We start from the raw sequence: 18,040 nt of genomic DNA, 5'->3' as shown, positions 1-18,040 counted from the left end.
TCATGTCGTATTACGCCAATGGAAAATATCATCTTTTGAAGTTGGCTCCTCTCTCTCGCACACTGTCTCTCGCTCTCTCACAGTGTATTTTAATAATTCCTTTTTTCCTTTTTTTTCCTCTTCAATTGCCTGGCTCATCTGCATCTCTCAGCCCCAGGGGACGAAACAGAGAGCTCGAACTCTCGGCTGGGGAATCCCTCTCCTCCTCACTCCTTTGCCTTCTGCACACAAAGATTCCGGGTGAACTGGGGCACTGGAGTTGCTCGTCGAAAACACAAACATTGCACAATGCTCCAGAGGATGGCATTGTTACACAAACAGTGATGTTACGGAAAAAAAGACAAAAGTTACTGCTGTGAAACAAGCCAGGGCACAATTATTCCACGTTTATTTGGAGTGCTTGTTCGCAAGCTCGGGTCTATAAACAGGGCCGTGGCTGGGGTCCTTAAATGTTAAAAGTTTACAATTGGCAGAGTCAGGGGGACTTTATTTAATATGACTAAATTATGCACAAAACAATCTCTGATAGTGCCCGGCCACCTTCAGGAACCTTCTCATCAGAAGGCTGTGTAGACCAGATGGCTTACTAGTAAATGCAACTTCACTCCATTTGGGTGCTTGCCAGAAGATCCGCCCACTATGCGTGGAGATCCGTAGGATATCAGCCACAAACACTGCGAAATATCAAACGAAATGAATGAATATCTGTCAGCGAAGCGTTTGACTGTAATAACAAAAACGTGATTAAATACTGAATTTAAAAACATACATACCGATAAGATGCATGGGCATGTTCGCTGTTTTCGCAGATGGAAAAGGTCAAAGGTCGCAGGATACATCCCATCTCTTGAACTCGTGTATCGCCTAGAATCCAGAGCTTTCCACTTGTAAATACCACTGGATTGCCTGTTCAAGCGCAATTTACAAGCAGTACAAATGACTTCCCTAGTTTCCGATACCATTTGAACCATTTGCAGCACAAGCCAACATCACATGCCTATTAACTCCAGTGCATTTACTCTCATCAGCCTAATCAACAAATCTAATGAGACAAATATTTGCTGCACTGTACAGCAGACATATACAAACAGCTTGGCACTGAGGTTTGTAGCTTAGTATGTTACAAACCCTTAGTTTACCTTCTGACTTACTGTCTACTTGCTGAGCTCCACCTGCCAGGTCTAGAGATCCCCCTCCACTTGTTTCATTCTCAGTCAAAACAGCCACTGAGTACAAGTTATTAATTTTCCTTCACAATTAAAAACAACATTAAACTGAAGTCTCAACAGTTAAATCTAATTTTAGATGTTTCAGTATTTAGTGTCTTAACTTTGCCTTTGCTACAGCTTCCATTCTTTTCAGAATACTTTCAGTTCTTCTGCAGAAACCTGCAGAGAGTTTTTTTCATAACTCCAAAGTTCAGTCTTAAATGGCAAAGCATTTTCTGCTTCTTACCATCCAAGTCAGTTATTTTGAGGTCTGGATTCTGAAGTTGTCAGTCTGTTGCACCAGCAGCTTTTATCAGTCTTGTACAGTTGTTTTCTCTATTTTTTTTCTGTATATTTTATGAATGTATTCCACCAAACCCCAGTTTGAATTTTTATTTCACATACTTTCCTTTGCCATCCCTCTTCCTTACATAAGTGCTTATATCTCATGATGTATCTTCTCAAGACAAACTCCTGAAAAATGAATAAATGAAAGCGACCCTCTATCATTTGAATCATTAATCACATTTTCTGACCACAAAACTGCTGTTGGCCAGATATCATCTGTCAGCAACTCAGCAGTGACAGTGAAATGGTAGTGGAATAGTAGTGTGTATAGCTGCTGGAGCTTTTTACATGTTGGTGTCACTGCAACCTGCAGTTTACACTGTCTGACAGGTTTTATTAGAAGTTCAGGAAAAATAGAATAATGAGTCAGTCAATCAACATTGAGAGTTTATTCTAGGGCTATGTTGAAAAAAAGATATGGGCATACTCTATAGATAGTAAAATACTACTGTTAATAGTGCTAAACTATAGAGTTATACCAAATGTAGCACTAAATAGTGTTTACCAAGAACATTTGCAGCCTATAATGTTACACAAACTGTTCAGAAATAATAATTAAAAAAGTGTAGACATAATCGGGTAGTGGTAATCAAACACATTGAATTGAATTGAATTGATTGGGTTTAGGGAACAATTAGGATTCTGTTATTAAGCTTAGGCCTAAATAAATGTTTTTGTGGTGTGTGTGTGTGTTTAGTATTTCTTACTAGCACACCTACTTACCCCTAATGCTGTCTACTGTGTCCTAATGAATGTATGCACTTCTCAGATGTGTTTGCCAATATTGCCTAATCCACTGGTCATCATTAGTAGGTAAAAACCACATGGAGTCTTTAAGGAGGACAGACAGTATGTGGTGGCCCAGTGAGGATGCAGTCGGCAAGGGCAGAAGAACAGGATTATCCCCTTACAGTTCAAGGCCATTTTTCAGTCTGGGCCCCCATTCCTCATGGGTCAGTGGGTATTCACGCCCTCCCTTATACACTGCTGATCATGGCCATGTGGTGCTCATCCAGCCATTGTTGCTCCTGTGTTTAGCTACATTACAGGGCCAAAGCAACAAACCATATGATTCAATTCCACTCGAGCACAAAGGAAGAAAACAGTAGGCAAGAAATCCAACAGAGCTTTGTATAGATTTGCGTGGGCCTTAATCCCAGACTCTGCACCGTACGGGAGAGGGGGGGTGTGTGATTTTGCTATTTAAACCTTAAAAGTGAGTTATCACTTGCGATAACAAATGGTGTACATTTGTGTTAATTATTTCTCCTGTGTTGCTCATTAACACAAGTAGAAGAACTGCTTCAAAAGTGCAGATTTTAAGCTTTAGGCTGATGCAGTATTTGTAAAATAAGACATTATTTTATTTTAATTAATTTAAATGATTTAATAGGATTAGAATTTCATGAATATGCATTTTGTAGGGAATTGTTTGCAAATTAAAGATTTATTTTACCATGTTTACTTAAATTTCAGTAAACAAATACAAAACAAATAACTATAAACCTATGGGTCCTCAATGTAAACTGAATGTATTTCCTTACATGGCTGTGTAATAAACTGTAACTGTGATGTATTAATTTAATATTTATATACAGCTTGTGTAGTAACCTTTTTTTTCTCAGATATCTGTCAGAGAATGGAGTATCAACACCATATTCTCCCGAAGTGGCTGCTGGGTTCTACTGCTGTGCAGCATTGGTTAAGGCTAGCAGAACTTTAAAGTTCTGGGGTTCTAGAACTAGCCTGTTTTACAGCCCTATTTTGATTATGTGGGATTTGTATTAAATTAATCATTCATTTGTCATATTATATTATTAATTTTCATCATGTCTACTTAAATGAACATAGTGGCAAGGTCATCAGTGGAACTAAATAGTGCTAAGCTGTTTCTAGGAGTGGTGCTATTGTTGAGGGAAAGGTTTGAAAGGTTTCGCCTGTTTCCGAGTTAATAATGATCTGGAACAGCCTGTGTGGTGGATCTTCATTAAAGTATGTCTCTCTTCAAAATGCTCTGCCAAATCATTGTTAACTCCTAGGAATGGACACAGTAACACAATGTTGTTACTGATGAACTATTGTGTGCTTCTCTTCATAATAATGTACCTGATCTTTACTAATTACCCATTATTACCACATCATTTGCTATATTACATACAGAGTTTACTTGTTTATTTGGTAGCATTTTTTGATTGCAAAAAAAGAGTGTTTTTCCTCTGACAATGAGAGGAAGACATCATGTTTTGTAGTTTAGCAGGTTCCAATTTTTAGGCGGATGTGCAAATTGCTCCATATTGCCATATTGTTTCCTCTGAGGTTATCTCATACTATTGTTAGTACATAATAATAATAATAATAATAATAATTATTATTATTATTATTATTATTATTATTGACATTTTAGACACAGTGTTTAAGTTTACTACAATATTAGTTTGATTCTAGTATAGGTATAGTAAACTTCACTAATTATTACTTCACTATTGTCTGTACTAAGCAAATAACCGCAGCAGGACTACAGCAGTATTCATCCATTCCTGCTCGCTCCTTGCATAGTTATCTATTAACTATGAAACAGTATTATAAAGCTCTATTTTAGGCCGTTGCACTGAAATGTCAACATGTTGATACTCTCCAGAACTACAGAAACTCCCAATCCTCATGTCAACCGTACATACATCACATAGCATGAAATGCCAGCCAGTTCTGTCTCTGCGTTTTTAATAAAAAGACAAACCAGTTCATAAATATTTTCTTAGCACTCCAAAATGAGGTGCGGCAAAAAGTTATCTTCCCTCCCATACATCTACAAAACTTTTTTATTATTATTATTATTATTAATCCCTTTGACTGGTGATAAACAGACCTCTTTTTTACCATATTTGCATCAGTGCCAGGAACCGACTGCTATCTGGAAACAAATGAAGAGCTTGCTGTGATTAATGAAGTGGCTTTGGATGGTAAACTTCCATGATAAAAGTCTTTCAAATAATAAATTGGGACTTAACGTCGGAGGTGGGAGAGAGGAGAGAGTCGCAATTCTTCCTGGTGGAGATAATCTCAAATCCTGCGCTGCGAATTCGACTGCTAGTTAACATTCATGGCAGGTAGAGGCATTACATAGACTTATCATGCCAGGCCTTGTTTGGCTGACCTGTACTGGTCTGATTGGCCACAGGATATGGGGAGCAAGAAGAGAATGAGAGAGAGAGAGAGAGAGAGAGAGCGAGAGCGAGAGAGAGAAAGAGAGAGAGAGAGGGGCTCGTTCCTCACTGTAGTGTGTGTAAGTTGTAACAGGAGCTACTGTATTGCTATCCCCCTGCAGCCTGGTGCTAAAAGCCAAAGGAAATTGAAATGCCCAAGGAAGCCTGGCGGTAATTAATCATTGCTCTGCGAAACCTGTCAAGACACCTCTAGACAGCTGATATTGCTGTCAATTCCACCTCTGCCTCTGCCATCTGTAATTGTTTAAAATAGTAGCCTGATCCTTTAAAGTTCACATGCCCTGTGAAAGACCGAATGAGCCGCGCCAAAGCCTCCCTTCACACCTCAGGGTTTATACAGACCTGTAAAAGCAGGGAAATAAGCTCGTTTTAGTCTGATTATGATTGTGGACGCACAATTTATCAACCTCTATTGGATCTGCGAGATCTGCGAGTCAGGCTACGTCTGGCCTGTTCTTAGGGACAATGCTGACCAAAACGGATATTTATTTATTATCCTCTTAATTTACGCTTATTTCAATTCAATTTGAATTCAATTGTACACATTATGAAATTATACTTAATTTGCGTTTATATTCACACATTTCATTCAGTAGGTAAAATATGTTATTTCTTTATCATAATATTCATAATAACCATAAAACATCTCCTTTCCAGTTTACAAACACAAATTATCTACAGTAATTATTAATAAAAAATGTCAACATGCTTCTGAGGGTTAATCATGAGCCACGTGTCTGACATCTGTACTGCACTACAGGCTAATGTACTGAACGTTATTTATTTATTATAAAGATTTCTGTATGGGATGTGGTGGTGGTGATGGGGGGCTGGGGGGAGTGGGGTTTTTTTGGGCAAGTCTCTCGGTAGCTGCCCCTGTGGGCCCGCCTCTGTCTTTGGAGACCCCTCGCATAATTACCATTAACCGGCCCACTGCAAATCTTTCAGTCTTCCTCCATCAGGGAGCCCAAGGGAGTGGCCCGATGGGCAGCCGCACGCCGCAGCCGCTGCCAGTAACAGATGTCCAAGAAATAGCATCTCCTCCACCTCACTAGTCAGACCCCAGTGAAAACAAACCCAGCCAAATGATGACAAGCGGAGACATTTCAGCCCTCCTCCAGGCAGGACAGAGTGTTATTCATGCTGGCTTTTGATTCTGAATGTAAGTGTGTAATAAAAGTATAGTATAGTCTTCAGTCCATAAGTAATTGGACATGGACGGTTATCTTCAGTACGAGCACCAAAGAAATGTCAGTGCCAGTAGGGCAGGCCTCCATGAGGATTGTGAATCATTGAGAAATACAGTCATGTATAAGGTGTGTCAAAACCTAACCTCATGCAACAAAATTGAGACTGTTAGACAAAGATCATTGTTCCGAAATCAAAATTATTATGGCAGCCAGGTTACTTCTTATGGTACAATAAGACTCTCATAGTGAGAGATGACAATGAAGAGAAGGAGACACGATTATAGATCAGCAACGTATAAGTTGAGAAGTTAAAGTGAAGCATTTCAATAAACTGAATTAACTACCACGCAAATGTCCTACATTACTTACTGTACGTAGGTACTAGGCACCTGGATCTAATTCTATTACCTTAACCTTAAAGTTCTGACAATCTTCTACCTTCATACATCGCAAAACATCCTTTTCTGTCTGCTTCCCTTGATTCGGCCTGATCTGTGTCCCAAGGCCCCAGCAAATACACTGGTAGAACTTATGGGTCCACATTGCCACATGATCAGCTCAAATGTGTAGGAAAGGATGCTTCCCTGATGTATTCAGAAGCAGCTGGCTTTGCAGTGGTTTGCTCTAGTAGCCTGACCTAAACCTTACCTTACTAAACTATAAAATCAAATGATAGTTCTACGCCTCTACCCATATCCAATATATGGACAAAAGTATTGGGACACCTACACATTCATTGTTTCTTCAAAATCAAAAGTATTAAAAATAGTTTATCCTGCTTTTGTTGGAGCTACTGTCTCTACTGTCCATGGAAGCCTTCTACTGAATTTTGGAGCATTGCTGTAAGGACCTGATTGTATTCAGCAACAAGAGTGTTAGTGAGGTCAGGATGTAGGATGATCACCACACCACCTCATCCCCAAGTCCCCAAATGATCCCAAACGTATTGGATGGAGCACCATCATTGCAGAGAACACAGCTCTATTGCTCCACAGCTCAATGCTAGGGTTCAGGTTAATATGCTCCAGAGACTACTATTCTATTGGCAATGCTTCTCTACAGGGACTAGAAAAGCTGTGTGTGTGCATTTGCACATCTGCATCAGCAATGGATGCAACTTAAAGTAGAATGGGTGTCCACAAGCATTTGTACAAATAGTAAAATTTTACAAAATGTAAAATTACCGTTTATTCATTTAACATATTGGATAAAAAAATATTAATAGTTAAATTCAGCAATAAAAAAATAATAAAAATAAATTAAAATGGAAAAGCTTTTAAATATAATTCAAACCGGATTGTCAGAGAATGCATGTAACCATAATGAACAGATTGATCTGTAAATTTTTATTGTATTATCTGTGAGAAGTACAGATCTATTCATTCGATCATATTCTGTTCTATGTAATATCATTGAGGACAAATCATCTGTGCAGAGATCCCAGAACAGATTGGCTAAATTGCCATTATCCCCGTCTTTAGGCACACAAAGGACTGGGGATCCATGCATGAATGTTCTTTAATCATCTTCAATCCACTGCTCTCCTCCCAGCTCCCCAGCAGCAGTGGAGCAAGAGAGAAAGAGAGAGAGAAAGAGAGAGAGAGAGAGAGAGAGAGAGAGAGCATGACCCTGCCCAGTCCCACTGGAGTGCTGTGGCCACTGTGATTGCAAAGCATTACTGCACTCTCATTAGCATAATGATCCCCTGTTCGTTCTCTCCCTCTCTCCTCTCTCTCCCTCCCTTTCTCTCTCTCTCCCGTGCTGTGTGTGTGTTGTTACCCGAAAGCTCCCAGAGGTCCTTGAGTATTTTAAGCTTGTTAATAATCATTATGGATGTGCAGCGAAGTGGGTGAAGAGAATAATTAACTCACCTGAGCCAATCCAAATTAACCCTTCACGCTTTCGTTGGAACGTTCCTCTTCAAATACGGTGTCCATCAGGGACCCATTAGAGATGGATAATGGATGGAGGGATAATGCCACGCCTGTCCCATTTAGACCTGTGATATCACACAGCGAGTAATGTTAGTTTTACTGTACAAGACCCACAAGAAATTCAATGAAATTTTAATGAAAATATATATGCGCTGTCTTTACATTGAGACAGAGATAAAAATATCACTTTAACAAAAGTTGGAATTATCCAGCACGTAATACCACATTAATATGGACAAAAGTATTGAGACATCTGCTCATAAATTGTTTTTTTCTGAAATTTAAAAGAGAGTTTATCCTGCTTTTGTTGGTGAAACTGTCTCTACTTTCCAGGGAAGGCTTTCTCCTACATTTTGAAGCACTGCTGTGAGGATTTGATTGCATTCAGCAGCAAGAGCTTTAGTTAGGTCAGGATGTTTGATTATATGATCATTGCCCCTACTCCCCAGCTCATCCCAAAAGATGAAGCACCATCATTTCAGAGAACACAATTCCACTGCTCCACAACCCAACGCTAGCGATGCTGAGTTCAACGAACCGCTTGGCACCATCCCTAATGCCAGGCTGTGTGCATTTACACATCTGTATCAGTAATAGGTGCAACTTAAAGTAGCTAAATGCATTCATTAGACTGGGGTGCCCAAAAACACTTGGACATGTGGTGTATTTAATCCTGAAATACTGTAATATGTAATATGTTGGAAGTGAAACAATCTTCACTATCACTACAGCCTACACTCACTTCTTGTTAAAATAATATGGCTGAAGCTTACTGTGTTCAGTTATTAGTAAGTTGTAGGCTTGTTTGGCTATTAGTCTGTTAGTCCTTTAAAGCCTGGACCAAGAAATAATTATGAAGCTTATTTGACCTCCTTAATCCTCCTTGCATGCGCAAGGACTGTCTGTTGTTTGCATAGAAGACATTTTCTCTTATTGACGGTCTGAGACAGTCTGACATTTTTCCACAAAGCTAACAAATATATGTGCAGCTGAGAGGAGGTAATCTTAGGTAAGCTGATGTCCTGCGGCGAATGGCGCCCTAGCCCAGCATCGCTACCGCAGCGTTTGCATTGCTACTGTGCCACCAAGCATGCCACCAAGCATTGCCTCTGCGGCGCTAGCAACATTACCGCACAGGCCGCCGGCCTCACCAGCATTGCTAATACACTTAGTTAGTTACAAGCCATGGTGGATGGGGTCCTGGGCCCTTTACAGCTAAAACTAGTGAATATGCAGTCTACATCTTAAGGCTCTGAGGGCAAGGCTTGAGTCCTTTACCCTGAAATGTTAAACAAACATAATAGATGTCATTTTATGCCACAGCACGTTTATCAAAATAAAGAGCAGATATTTTGGTCCCTAGCTCCCCATAAAAATGCCGCTGATGGTTCTATGCAGCCTATTTTTAGCCTAGTCCGGAAAAACTAGGCTTGCCAGGTTTTTCTTGTTATTTTAAAAGAAGAACTTTAACTAACTTTAATTAAATAACGCTGCTGAAATTACTTTTAATTTGTATCACATTGGATACATCTACAACGTTTCACTCACAGCTGATTTTCTTTTAACTAATACATAGAACTCAAAATTGTTTAAACCCCTATAAGAATTGCCTTTAAAAATGGACTCAACTACAAAATTCCAAACTTTTTAACAAACAAACAAACAAATTTTCCAGGAGTATACAGTTCACGGATAATCCACCAGGACGCAAAAAAAAAAAAAAAAAAAAAAAAAAAAAATGTATCTGATTTTATTTTTTAAATGTATATAATAATAAGTATTATTTATGTATTTTATTATATATTATTGTTATCACTTAATAATTATTAAGATAATTATTGATTGAATTATTACGCTGATGTTATTTGACTTCAAAATGTGTGCCTACAACTTAAAAGTCACTTAAGCTAACATTAGTGCTTCTGAAGGGAACAACTTTTCTTAAGATTCCAACTGTTTATTGAATTGTTAGAACTGGAGACATAGAAAGGCAGACTTGAGAGTTAGCAAACTTAGCTACATACCTTGGAGTAGGAAAAAAGTTTCATTGGTAATGTGTCTTACACCTTGCACCTCTACTTCTGTCTCTTTAGTGTATGAAATTAATTTAAGAAAACTTCTAAACAGGCTTACCTCTCACACAACACTGTGGCATATCGTAAACTTCTGAGTGCTTGTGAAATGTGCCCATGCCTACTTACAGTTGCTTAGCCCATGAAAATTCTTCACTGACACTAATTGCATGTTCTCTGATCACTATCATGATGCCCCCTCCCCCTGCCACCACCACTACCATGCTTCACAGTTGGGAAGAGGTTTCTTTTTTCCTCCAGACACAGTGTTGTGCGTTTGAGCTAAAAAGTTCCACTTCTCTGTCATCTGTCTATAGACGATTTTCCCACAAGCATTGTGAAACACCCAGGGATTGCACTAATGGGAGGATGCATCTGATTACTTTTGCTGGGTGCTCTTAATCCAAATAATCCACCATTTACACCAGGTCACTTTATGTGTCTAGTATCCAGAATGTATCCTGACAGAAGGTTTTAGACACATGTATTTACACTAGTAGTCAAATGCATCTCCAGTAGGTCTAGACTAGAAATCGTTTGGTTGTTTCAGTTGTACTGGGCGAGGTTTTGGTTGTTGAATGGATCTTGGAGAGACAGATCGGTTTACACTGCTATAAGATGTGGCTCAAATGCCTCTCAGACCACCTCCTGAAGTGGTTTGAGTGATCAGATTTCAATTTGTTGTACTTGGGTGTGTTCACACTCACATTTTCATATGGCTTGATCTTATCCAGATATAATCCTGATGCATGAAGGGACCAGGTGTAAATTGGGTATATCCTTTTAGTTAAAGAGGCTGTGCTTTGATAGATGTTGTCAAATGTGTGCTGAATGACTGCAGAACTGATCCCAGAATGATCCCAGCACTTTTTTTTTAATGATTTACAATTGAATGTACATTAAGACATTTATCAGATGCTCTTATCCAGAGCATCCTACAAAAGTGCTTCACTTTACTGTTTAAAATATCCATTGCTAGTTTGTATCAGCTAGAACCAAAATACACCACTAAGATACCTCTAAGCTTAGATACTACTAAATACAAAAGTCTGTATGGAGACCACAGTACTCAACATGCACTACACTTCGCCCAAGTACTCGTGGAAGAGGTGGGTCTTCAGTCTTCGGTGCCAGGGCAGACATTTACCTGTATAAATCCTCAGCTGTCTCTGAAGACGTCTTTGTTGGATCCTTTTGCTTTGGGTTAAAAAAAAAAGTAAGAGCTCGCACTCTAATAAACCAGAGGCTTTCTCTGCATTTAGAAAATCAGCTCTTGAAGGATTGTAAGCATCTTGAGAATGTGCATATACAGACATACATACACTAATACACACCAAAATGCTCTGTCTTGACAGTCAAATGTTAGGAATCTTTCCCCATTCACAGGAACACAATCAAGGATTTGTTCCCATCATACACATGTAATAACTGCACCGAGATGAAATGAAGGCTTTCCTTGATGGGCATCCAAGTATAATCTCCACCTAGGCTCCGAGTTAGCTTTGTGCCGCAGACAAGCTTTATGCCGTCTACTACAAACAGTCATTAAAAAAGTCCGTTGGTGTATTTAAGGCTGAAGGAGGATTACGCCTCAATGTGATCTTGAGCGCACACTCATGTCGCTGCATGAACTGACAAGAGGCGAACTTGGGAGGTACGGCGCTGGGTGCTCTTTAATTCCTTGCCACGTTTGAAGGTGGCAATTATTTGTTTAAACTAAACCAACCCGGCCACTCCGTCACTGCTTAGCCTACCAGCTTTGCCTGGGTGAACATGCTCGTCATACCGCCATGCCGAACACAATGCATGTCAAAAGTTTGAGGACACCGTCATTTTGTTTAAAAGGTTCCCAAGTAATGCTTCATTGTTGCTATCTGACTAGGAAATGATTTTTTACATGAAAGAGTTACTTGCTAATACTTTGGGTAGTGTTTGCGAAGCTCAGCTTTATATGCTTTGTGTTCTTACTTGGTTTACCTAAAAAACATGGTTTACCTAAATAGCAGATCTCACAGTTTTTTTAGAACTATTTTAAAAAGAGTGCAGATAGGGCTAAAATGACAGTGTAGGGCTAAAATTGGTGTCCTATATAATTTTTCCAACAGTTTTTGACATATCCTTGTTTTTTCAAAGACAAATTCCAAGATCCAAGCATTTTTCTGTGCAATAGGTTAAATAAAACACTCAATCAAAGTGTCCCTAAACATTTGATAGGCAGGCTATATATGTGTGTCAGTTTGTGTTGAGGCCATGTGTTGTGGCTGGCCTCTGTTCAGAAGTAACTAAATTAGAGACTGTTGGAGCTTTAGCATCATGTTTTTTGCTGGGTTTGAACAGGCATATGGGGATATGCCTGTCAGGAAACAAGCAAATAGAATTTGTCGATTAGCATGTAATGCTCTAGGGCGATGTTGTCCAGGCCTCTCTCTCTCTCTCTCTCTCTCTGACTTCGGCAGAGTAGATCCAGCTTTCAGAGAGCCTTATTGCTTGGCTTCCCTTTTTGTGTTTAATTGCAAACAGGGAGGTCAATTAATTTCCCTCTCCTCCTCTATCTTTTGCCCACACGGCTGCAAACAACATTCCCTGTTTCCTCTTTCCTCCTTTTTTTGCATTCAAATTCCATGTCACTTCAAATGGATTAATTGAGCCCCTTTGTTGTTAATCTCGCCGGTGCAGGGAAGAGGGAGGCCGAGACTGGTCTATCTCGCCTACTGACAGAGGCGCGGTCACGCTCGGCCCCAAACCAAATAAAAAAAAAACAGCTTGCAAATTCCTCATTAGCCGGAGAACGTATTGTACAAGGGAAGCGTATCACTACTTTGCTTTTTCCTGTCGTCACAGGACCACAAATCCCAGGTGAGCCAAGGCAAATCCCATCTCTCCAGTCGTCCAGCAGGGAACGCAAGCGGACTGCATACCAGGAAATCGCAGCAGATGAGCTTTTCACAGCCTTCCTTTACGTAAACTATACTGTAAAAACTTTGTAGTGTTCAGTGTCATCAGTGGTGTGAATACTGTAATAAGCAATTTAAGGCTATGCTTGTGTTGTCTTCCCTTGATGGCCATCTTTAACACATATATAGCATCAACTGTAGACCTTTTGTTAGCTCTCTAGTGCAGTATTTCCCAACCCAGGTCTTGGAGGCCCACTACTCTGCACTTTTTACTGTTCCCACTAACTGCTCTCAATTCACCTGATCCAACTAATCAACAGTTTCACAACCCATTATTGAGTTAAAGTGCGTGTGTTAAAGCATGGAAAGCAGTAAAATGTGCAAGGCAGTGGGCCTTGAGGACCAGGGTTGAGAAACACTGCTCTAGTACACCAAGAAACTACTGTGCTATTGGTATTGGCCTCCTGAAAAGAAGGAGACTGTGGTTCCTACATGGCCCTGTTGTTTTATTGCGGAATTCCAGTGTGCTAGATTTCAAGAGCACTATCCAAATAAATGTTCATGTTTAAAAGTGGATGTTTTTTCGCCACGTTCACCCTAAATGGGTCATGCATCACACGTTTCACAGACGTACAAAGTCTATTTAAAACTTGACTACTTTACAGTATGTACTGAGCAAAGGTCTCATTGAAGCCTTTCTGAAAAGAAGCTTGTGTGCTCCAGATTAGCCCCTCAGTAAAACCGAAGCACTTTATTTTCTGATAGCAATTTGCTGACGATAAGCTCTCCGCAATCTGTTTTCATACACGCAGTGGTAATCATTTTAATTATTGCATTTACAAGGACACCTAGGGATGCTCTGTGAATGGAATGAACCAGAACACCAGGGGATGTGTTTAGTCTGACTTTCCCCTTTATTCATCAATCAAACTCGCTTAAAAAAAAACAACAACAACAACAACATCTGCTCGGGGCCAAGCACCAAAACACACAAAAACTGCTTTATTTACTTTGGCAATTCCAGTAGCTTTGGGTGAAGTGGTGGGGAACATCTTAGGAATATTTGTAGGTTCTAATTAGACATTTGATTCCAGCCATGAGATGAACTCCTCGAGGAAAGCCAGAGAGTAAAGCTTGTCGTTTTGGAGACCCAATGGGCTTCACCACCCGTTGATGACTAATCGGCCCTGTGATCCCGGACGTGTTCGTTGTCGCTTATCGCCTTCTCCCTCTCCTCCGCTCCCCTCGTACACTGGGCCATTAAACACATGCTTGATGTTCGCCACATCTAAGCTTCTGTTGGCTCTAAGAACAATTTCTTTTCTGATGGGCTGTACCCGCAGACCCCCACCACCTCCTTGCCAATGGCACTTTGAGATGTGCTGGTAAAGCTGGTAAAGAAATAGTTTGGCCAGAAATCAAATATACACTGTTATCGTTAAACATGGAATAAAAATGTAGCATGGCTAAAACAGTGGTAGCAGATTGCTTGAAGCCTGAGAATTTGCCTGAGATTATTTAAAAACTTTCAGACGGGTGTATGAGGTCGGCATGCGGCCTACAAGATGCTAATTGGTCGGGTGTAAGCTTCCACTGCTTGTTAGCTACATTAACCTTGTAGCTCAAGTGCAGCAAAGAAGCACACTTTAGCTACCAAACACATTTTGGCTTATCTGGTACATTTTGAATAAGGTGAAAATTGATACATCTGTTTTGACAAAATGCTACAATGAATTCATCTGAGGGGGGCGGGCAACACACAGGTCTCCACATGAGCTTTGTTGTTCAACATTTGAAAGAAAAAAAACAAAAAACAAATGTAAATGAATAAATAATATCACTTTCTTGGTGGGGGACTGACAACCTTTTTCTTACCAAACCTCCTACTGTAGTACACCTGACTCCAACTCTGACTGAAGGAGCCTGGAAGAGACACTCTCCTCCTCAGTGCTCTTCCAACCCAGCTGGAAGTCTGAACTTACCAGAAAAATCAAACAACAAAGTTCTCCTGAACGCAGCATGTGAGGTGTAGCACGTTCATTGTTATGCAGAACCAATCAGTTAATGGGAGGTTTGGGAGTAGTTAAATTATTTCAGGTTAATAAATGATACATGAAAGGATGAGAATTCTTAAACCTTGTTCTGTTGTAGTTTTGACTCAGATTCACAAGGAAAAAAGATGTTATTAATTATGTTATTTGTTATCAATTATGTTCATAAATAATTACAAATGAATATCCAGGTCAATACATGCCTGGGTATGTATACATGTCCAACTCTGTATTTCAGTGACTATATGAAAAAAAATGTATTGTCTGCATTCTTTTACGTGCAGATTTTGGGTGGGCTTGTAATCAAGCCAGTCCTCAAATATACAAATATACACTAATGTGCATTTTAATGCATACTAACATTTTAATGCTTAATTTAGCGTATTGAAAAATACGAAATGAAAGGTTTGGGCTTTGAAACAAATCTAAACATGTTCTCTCTCAAGATTTGTTCACTGATTTGCCAAAATTATTTGGTGTCCGAAGCTTTGCATAGCCTTCATAGCCGTAAACATGAACTGTGCACAAATACAAGTTTGTAATTCATGAAAACTAACTTAACAGTAAATTAACATTATCCAACAACCTAGACAAACATATAATGTTGACACTGGACCAAAATGTTGATGTTGGTCCAGACTTAGAGTAAACACAGACATTTGTCAAAAAAAGACTTGTCACTTTAGCAATAACGTTTCCCGTCACAGAGCTGCCAGTGCTGTCGTTTTTCATTTCCAACAACTGACTGAATCCTGGATGGACTACAGTTTTTTTTGTTTAGTTTTTTTGGTCCCAGCCATAGGAAATCAAAATATCATAGATACCTCTGTCACTTCATGATTATTTTGTTAACTTTTGCTTCCAACCAAAATGGAACAATAGCATAAGAGAATAACTTTTAAACACTCATATAAAACAAGCAAAAATTAGATATGTATTTTTAATTTCTGAATATCATAAAGTCCGTGCTCTAAAGTTTCCCCCATCTAAATGACATTCTACACGTCTACTTCTTTTTCAGATTTGGTCCTCGTCACCTCTATTTTGAGCATGTTTAATCACTTCAGCAGTTTAGCTATGACTCTTTAGCCTAATAAATCAGTGCACAAGATGGCAAATGTAAGAAAGCTAGTAGAGCCCCCAGCAGAAAGAGAGTTTAACTATTTTAAATTCTGTTTTCATTCATTAGTATTTAAGCATTTAAAATTATAACAAAAATAAAGTGATATATACAAACTTAAATATGCTAATTTCAACTATGTTCTTTATTTTTTTCTTTTTCTTTATAAAATGATGAAGATATCCCAAATGCTCCACAGTCACTTTAAAGTACACTTTGACATTACATAACAGTATTGTAAAGTGCCAACCGATAATAATATTTTCCACAAGCGATTTTCTGCAGCTAACACGATAACAGTGCTGTAGTTTAACATTCACACCACTGTTTGAATCTATGAAACTGTATATAATTGGTGAACCTAAGTTTCAATAACTACAGTGCAAATGTGCTGTGTATGTTCAGCCTGCCTTTCAGGAACACTCTTAGAAAAAAGGGACTATAATGTAAATTTCTGGGTTTATTACTTGTCACCGGTGTGATATTCTTAAAGGTACAACTTCAGTACCTAAAGCATAAGTGTATCATATTTAGTTGTATTTATTTTAATTTGTATCTCAATACATATGTTTATATTGTTCCTTATTAAAAGAAGTAATGAAAAAACACAAATACATACATTTCCACTGAAAATGAGTGTATTTGTAGCCTTTAACATTTATGTTGTGCCTGTAAAATAACCTTGTCCCTGACACACAATTAAGTGAGTTCTAAATTTCTGTATGTTTCAGTGTGGAACATTGAGGTCAATTGCAAAGAGTTATCACTGGAACCATCTATAGCTTTGATCTATACAGTTTTTTACTGAAACATTACAACTATAGCAAGCAAGAGTTCAGATAAAGTTGTTTACCAGGTGTGTTATCTTACCTGTGGCGAGCTTCTTGGAAATGTATATTGACCTTACCTGAGATTTGTTTTTGCTGTTAAGGTGAGGTTTAATGGCTTTTAATGGCTTTTTTTTAGAAACCCTTACTTTGTAGCTCCACCTTACTGAGGCACATTTAGAGACTATGTACTGTAGCCCATTGGCTTATTCACAGTTTGAGTCATCAATAGTCCTGATGACTAGAGCTGGAATAGAGCTGCTCTTGGGTAGATATCTTTCAATGGGACAGATTGTGCATGACAGCAGATGAGTTACAGTCTGTGATTTTACACTTATATAGTGGACCTAGTTGTGGGGAAGTTATATGGGCTTACGAAGTGGCCTCAGAGGAAAAGAATGAGGTAGGTGTTTCCTACAAAATGAATAGTAAGTGGTTCTGGACTTCATTGACATGTTGGACATTACAACTGGTACATCTACCTGAGAGGCCTACATGAACATCATCTAAACATCATCCAACATCTGTTTTTTTCCCCCTCTTGTGTGAAGTAACGGTACCTCTCTTTGCATCTGTCTTGTATAAACCCTTTTTCCAGCAGTTCTAAAATCCATACACACACACACACACACACACACATACACCCACAATCTGTGTGGCCTGTAATCATTATTACACTAAACCGTACACTGTGAGTAATTATCTAATAACCCCCCATGAAGGAGCGTAACTTTCTAATCTGTTTATAATTAGCATTTCAATGATCCCGGCGCTAATGGCCGACCTTCCGTAACTCTAGCCTGATCTTAATTAAGCAGTAATATCGCCATCATCACTATGTAAGAAACTAGGCATGACCGAAGGCAACGGGCCCCAGGTACGCTAATTTCAGGGGGCAATTATCTTTTCATGTTGAGAGATTTAGCCGATTATCCACACAATTTCACACGGTTTTATGCAATTCTGCCAACTGACTTGGATCACTTTTCAGTTCAGCTATCGTCTTCAAATAAAATGTAGTTTAAGTCAAAGAAAAATAATACTGGGTTGAAAGTGGATACTGGGCTGCATATGTTGAAAAGTAGCTGGATGTTGCTGATTGATTCTGTATGAAACTGCAAAAGTATGGGTAATTTATGGTGCAATAATCCAGTATTATGAACAGTAATAAA

The sequence above is a fragment of the Salminus brasiliensis genome, chromosome 5 (assembly GCF_030463535.1).
Source record: "Salminus brasiliensis chromosome 5, fSalBra1.hap2, whole genome shotgun sequence".
Classification (NCBI taxonomy): Eukaryota; Metazoa; Chordata; class Actinopteri; order Characiformes; family Bryconidae; genus Salminus; species Salminus brasiliensis.
The sequence above is the reverse complement of the archived record's forward strand: the minus strand, read 5'-3'. Positions refer to the sequence as shown.